General features: G+C 35.9%; 2 pseudogenes; one reads left to right on the top strand and one right to left on the bottom strand.

Annotated features, from left to right (window-relative positions):
* Nucleotides 1-924: 924 nt before the first annotated feature.
* Nucleotides 925-1643, bottom strand: LOC107513883 (annotated as a pseudogene).
* Nucleotides 1200-1318, top strand: LOC118604169 (annotated as a pseudogene).
* Nucleotides 1644-6841: the final 5198 nt, after the last annotated feature.

Here is a 6841-nt window from a genome sequence, read left to right as displayed (position 1 = left end):
AGCCCAAACTGAGCAACATTCTACGTAATAACCATCCTGTAATCTTCAAAAATGTCAGAGTTAAGAAAGGAAGGAATGGAGAAGTATTCTTCTGATTGAAGGAGACAAAAAGAGATGCAACAACTAAATTCAAGGAGTGATGTCAGATTGGATCATTTAGCAATAAGGAGATTATTGAGACAAATGATGAAATTTGATAGACTACTGAGAACCAGATGGTGGTATGTAGTAATGTTAATTTTCTGATCGATTGATTGATTTAGGCAACCTTTGGTTGACCTCACAGATTGCAAGGGCCGTGTCAACTTACAATCTCTTTATTTTTTATTTTTTAAAAATTTTTTATGCTTACAGCACCTGGTCTTCCTAGCTGTCTCCCATCCAAGTATTAACCAGGCCTGACCCTGCTTAGCTTCTGAGATAAGACAGGATCAGGCTTGTTCAGGATGGCATGGCCATAGACTCTTGATTTTTTTTAATTAAAAAATTATTTACTTAGAAGCATTCAGAATAGCAACAAAATAGTTGCAATTTTTTTTTTTTTTTTTGGTAATTACAGAGTGGTATTTAGTAACAGACTAACAATTATTTTGTATAAGCCGCATCAGAGACTACTGAAGATGAAAAACTACCATCCCCATGTATAACTAGTTTGTGTTGTGTGCCAACAAGAAACTGTTTTAAGTTTCCATGCCAATTTACAACCCCAATACTGTGCCAGGCTACTGAAATACCACCAGAACAGGGCTATCTAAAGATACATTCACTAGTGTGTTAATTATTAAAAAAAAAAAAAAAAAGACTGTATGGTTTAAAAACAAATCTTACACAGCCTTACATTTCAATTTTCTTTTTTGAAAAGGAGTGAGCGATGCACAGGGGGCTTAAATGCATTATAGGCAGGAGAAAACTGCTCCAGGTGATTTATTCATCCTCCTCCTCCTCCTTCTTGTTTTTCTTAGCTTTGCCAAAGCCATTTTTCACCACATCAGGCTTTCCTTTACTTACTATACAGCGACATTGTTTTCGTATTTTTCCTTCAGCTTTGCAGCCTTCTTTTCATAAGGCTGCTTGTCTTCTGCAGGGGTGTCATTCCACATCTCTCCCAGCATCTTTGCAACATCACCATTGGATAGGCCAGATGTTTTCCTTCGATTTTGGGGTGACACTCAGAACAAAACAAGAAAAAGGACAAAGGAGTCTACAGCCATGCCACCCTGAACAAGCCCAATCCTGTCTGATCTTGGAAGATAAGGAAGGTCGGGACTGGTTAGTACTTGAATGGGAGACCACCTAGGACAACCAGGTGCTGTAGGCGTAAAAAAAAAAAAAAAAAAAAAAAAAGGCTGAAGGAAACCTCTTGGGTGCATTGGGGTCCTTGAACTTTTTTTTGTTTCCCCTTTAGGAGAGATATAAATTTTTATTTCTCCTTCATAGCAGGCCTTGCCCGCCTTTGCCATGTTTTCATTTCCTTGCCCTCTAGCAGACATAGTCTTCCGCCTCTCTGAGTACTTCTTAGAAAACTCTGAGAAGTTGACTGAAGCATCTGGGTGCTGCTTCTTGTGTTCCTCCCAGCAAGATTATGCAAAGGATGTGTATGATGACATTTTGCCTCTTGGCTTCTTAGGACTTCCTTTGCCCATGTTTAATTACTTTTCCTCAGTGAGCACAGAGTCACCCAGTGCCTGTCTGGCTCACACTTGCCGTGGCACTCTCTCTCTGGAGCTCAATGTACTGCAATGGCTGTGAGAGCGAGAGCCAGATACCATTAATTTCCTGATTTTGATGGTCATGCTGTGGTTATATATCGGAATGTCCTTGTTTGTAGAAAACACATACTAATGATTTTGGAGTGACAAGACATCAGGTTGTCAATTTACTCTGAAACGGTTCAGAAAAAAATGCTTTGAATAATTTTAAATAATTTAAAATTTTATAAGTGAACTTTTTTTCATAGTGCTCTATTATTCTAGTGCTCCTAAACATTGATGAATACATTTTATATACATTTTTACTGAATACCATCTATTATTTGGGAGTCCTTCTGCTTTTTGTATATTAATTTCTTCAATAGGATTAATTCAACACCAAAAGGACATAGATTATGCTTCTTTTTTCCTTTATTTTCACTTGTGGTATCAAGTAGCTGTTCTTAATAACCACTTATAAACATTAAAGGTTTTGGAGCATGAATTATTTGAATAGTTGAATTGCCTCTTTCAATTTAGCTCATGGAAAAGCTTTAAATGATCTCTCTGAAGTCATATAATGGATCCAGGAACCAAGTCTATGCCGACTGGTCATTCACACCAATCAGAGGCCCCTGGGATTCATAGAAATATGTGTCTTGGTGGAAAAATGAGTCACTCCATCAACACACAGCTGGACTCTCACACCCAGAGCACAATGGAAATGTGGAAATCTGAGTGGAGCACAAAGAATCTATATCTGAACGAGAGCTGACACTCTTCCTGTTCTGTTACATTGTGAAATGGAAACATCGTTTCCTGGGAAAAGGTCCAGATTCCACAAATGAAATGGTTTTTGCTTAGATGCACACAGCTGCTAAACACTGTTTTCACTGAGAGTGTCTTGTAAAGATCTGTTCTTGGTTCCAACTGGAAAGTTGAAAAGAAGTGGATGAAATCCTCTTGTGAGCAACAGAGTGAGTTTGAGAGTCTTCTTGACTACCAGTTCTTCACTGGTTCAAATGAGAGAAAAGGAAAAGGGTCACGAGCATTTCTTGCCACCACTGGTGCGGCAACCGTTCCGACATGTCCCTTTACATGTATAAACACATTTCATCCTCAAAACAACCATAGTATTTTTTATTATAGGAAAGTTCAACTGAGAATAACGTGATGAATCCCTATGTATCTATCGCCTTGCTTCAATGAGGACTAATACATGGCCAATCTCGTTTCGTCTATCTCCCGTCCACTTTCCTCAGGACTATTTCTAATCATATTCTAGATGTGATGTCATTTCATCTGTAAATACTTCAGTATGTATCTCTTAAATATAAGGATTATTTTTAAAGTATAACCACATATGTAATACCTTCAAATGTAATAATAATTCTTCGATGTCAGCAAATAACTAATCAGTGTTTAAATTTCCCTGATGATCTCATAAACCTTTTTGGTTTACAATTTGTTTGTTTTAATCAGATAGATACATATATTTTAATTGGTTGAATGGCTTTTTCATTTTCTTCTTTTTTTATAGACTTTTTTTTAAATTGAGGTATAATTGGCATACAATATTATATTAGTTTTAGGCATACAACATAATGATTTGATATTTGCATATATTGCAAAATGATCATCATAATAAGTCTAGTTAGCATCCACCATATATAGTTACAGAATTTCTTGTCTTGTGATGAGAACTTCTAATATGCAATGCAAAATTATGAAATAGGTTTTAAAGTCCTTTTTAATTCAGTGATTTTCCTCTTTGTCATCATCTTTCCTCTCCTCCACTCCCACCTCCCCCCACCCATGGCAATTCGTTTGTTGGAGAAAGTAGGTTGTTTGTCATGTAGAATTTTCTACCTCTCAATTTTGCTAATGGCATTCTTACATATTGTGTAATATATTTCTCTAACTCTTCTATTTTCTATGAACTGGTAGTTAGATCTTGACATATGATAAAATTCAGAATTAATTTTTTTTTTTGTCAAAAATACTTCATAAGTGTACTTCCTATTACAACACACCCCAGACACATAATGTCAATCCTCTCTCTCTTTCTGTGAGGTTAAGATTAATGAGTCAGGTGGAAAAACCCATTTTCTTGAATTTGCTTTCAATAAACAAGAGAAGGAATGAACCGTCTTCCCTCCCCCACTAAAAGATTAATGAGTGGGTTTAGGTGTTAGTCTGATACAACAATTACACAGTTCCCCATTACTTTTCACCTAATAGTTTTAGCAGGCATTAATGATCATTACTTAGATCATTATTTCACTAGAGTCTTCAAAGTGGTGATATCCTAACTTTATCATTTTCTTCTTGGCTTATGAGATAAAATTATTTTATAAATAAAAGCTTTCTCTCCCTTACCTTGAAGTACAATTCAAACAGACAAGGTAGGATAAACGCTTAGTTATTTCTCCTTATTTTCAGTTTTCAAAATAATAAGTTGATTCTCTAGTATTTTCCAAAGGTGATTTTCAAAGAGTTTTTTGTTTGTTTAACATCATTATGAACTCATGGATTTTATATTATCTGAAACCAAACAACTGAAAAGTAAATTAACTATGCTTTTCTACATATACTTTGCTACTTCCATAAAGAAAGAAATCAATTATAAATAAATAAACTAACATCAGGAATTTATGTTTTAAAGTATTGTCCAGAGAATAGCATAAGATTAGTACATATTAAATCCAGTCTTATATGGTTTCTACATCTGTACTCTCACATGGAGAAAATTATAATATTTAGACTCCTCTTTTTCCCTCATTTTTTACATGTAATCAATCACCAAGCCCTATCGATTTTCCCTCCTGTAGAGCTCTCTCATCAGACCTCTTCCTTCTGTGTACATGTACTGCTTTAGTTCAGATGGTCATCTTATCTTGCTGGGACTACTGCAGTAGCTTCTGATCTGGCTTCTAGTCTCAGCCCGTTCCAAACTATCATTTACATTCCCTCAAATGGATTTCCTTTCTAAAATGCAAATCAGTTCCTCTCCCCCTTTTGGTTAAAATCCTTAAGTAGTACCTGATAACCATCAGGATAATGTCCAGGCCTCTTAGCATGACTTCCAGGATGTGCTATGATCAGGCAACTATTTCCTGCCCTGTCTCACCTTTACCCTTTCTGTCTCCAAACATCTCAAACTTTGGCCTCAATAAGCTTTTTGCCATGACAAATAGCCATGAGGGCTCAGAAGTCCTCATGCCTTTACCAAAATTTTCCTCTGCTTAGGATCCTAACCCCCAGCTACCCTGTTCTTCTCAGCAAATGCCTATTCATTCTTCAAGCCACAGCTCGACTCCTCTGAATTGCCCCCTGATTCCCCTTTATAAATGAAAGCACTCTATCCCATGTGCTCTCATTGCTTATTATATTTGCTGCCTTTTATTGCTGTTATCCCATTAAACTGTAATTGTGGAGGTGCATATATATAGTTCCCATTTTAGACTAAAAAAAGCAGGAACCTGACAGCAGGGACCATGTCTTTCCGTCTTTGGGTCCCCATCTCCTAGCACTATGACTAGCTCTTTATAGGCACTTGATAAATATTTGTTAATATTTATTTGAATGGTGTTCGAAATGATTTTTCTAAAGTCCTATAAGATCCCCAAAGGGCTTTCTAAAGTATCAAAGATTAGCTTCATAGACCCACAGATAGAACTGGAAGGAACCTTAGATATCATCTACTCTCATCTTTTCATTTACAGATGAAGAAACTAAGAACTAAGAGGAAGGTGAAGAACTAAGAGAAGGAAAGTCATTTGCTTAAAAATATCACACCAATCTGGAGGCAGAGCCATGACTAAACATTCTGTTCAGCAGATGTTTAGTGTTAAATGGATTTCTCTTATTCTAATAGATTGTGCATGATCTATTTTAATCAGATTATATAAGTAGTTAACCAAATACTAAATTAATAGGAACCCTCTTCTATCTTCTGGGTAAATGGACTATTTATTATAATTCAGTTTGAAGAGCTAATAGAGTTTTGCTGTTATCTTGATCAGGGATTCTTATTTTCTTTAGTTTGCTAATATCTCTGATTAAACTCATTATTTCCATGGGCTTAAGAGACATTGTAAGTATTCACATTATATATATGTTAAATTTTTAAACTCTCAAAGAATAAGCATATTTGCAAGATATAGGAGAAAGTCATTACTGCCACCAGTTCTGCCTATAGATGACACTGGGGACATTAAAAACTTAAGCCCTTTTTAACAGAAGGATTTATGCTAATTATGGCTGGTATGCAACTAGTTTACATTTTCAATTCCACTTATCTGTTTATCACAGGAAGATAAAGCCTAATGTCTATAGGAAAACTTTTTTGGTCAGAGAAACTATACAAGACAGGAAATAATAAAGTTGAATTTCTTAAAAACGTTAAGTATTTCATAACTTAATCTTTGCTAATTAATTTTCTCAAATGATTCACATTGAATCAAATTTCCATTTATTTAACCCATCTCTTTGGGTCTTAATTTCCTCACATGAAAAACGTCTAATCAGATGATCCCTGAGCTGATACCTGATCATTGCACTGTTAGGGTCCCGTACTGACTGAACATTCCATAAGTTGTTGGTTTCAAGCCATAATTCTAAATTGAATGTCTTTTGAATATTAAACTGTGCTAGGTGCTGCATAGATTTCAAAGAAATACAAGCCTGTAAGAACTTAGCGGAAGAGAGCAAACATGCACAGAAAGAAACAATAATATAAGAGATGTCGGAGGGGATGATGTTCATGGCATATCTTTGAGACAAATTCTATCGGGCAAACTGGAGTAGTAGGAGGTTAATGTAAAGGTATAGCAGAAATTAAAAATAATAACCAATATGTATTAAATTGTAGGTTGCAGGCAAAATCCGAATGCCAAAACCTAACAAATTTCTGCCGTATTATTTTTTTTGCCGAGGGGAGACAACTAGTAACATTTTAGGAAGTTTAACTGTGCATGCAGGATGAGTTGGAGGGAAGAGGTTAGAGATGCAGAGAGCAGCTGAGAAAGTACAATAACAACTCAGGCATCAAGGAGTGAGAACTGAACTAGCAAGATGGCTACAGGAATGGGAACATCAGGAGAGTAATTATGGGGGAAGAACAGGCCAGGCCTTGAGATTTTGTTTGCTTT

Source organism: Rousettus aegyptiacus, unplaced genomic scaffold, assembly GCF_014176215.1.
Source record: "Rousettus aegyptiacus isolate mRouAeg1 unplaced genomic scaffold, mRouAeg1.p scaffold_m13_p_6, whole genome shotgun sequence".
NCBI classification, from domain to species: Eukaryota; Metazoa; Chordata; class Mammalia; order Chiroptera; family Pteropodidae; genus Rousettus; species Rousettus aegyptiacus.
Note: the sequence above shows the minus strand (reverse complement) of the source record. Positions and strands in the feature narration are given on the sequence as shown.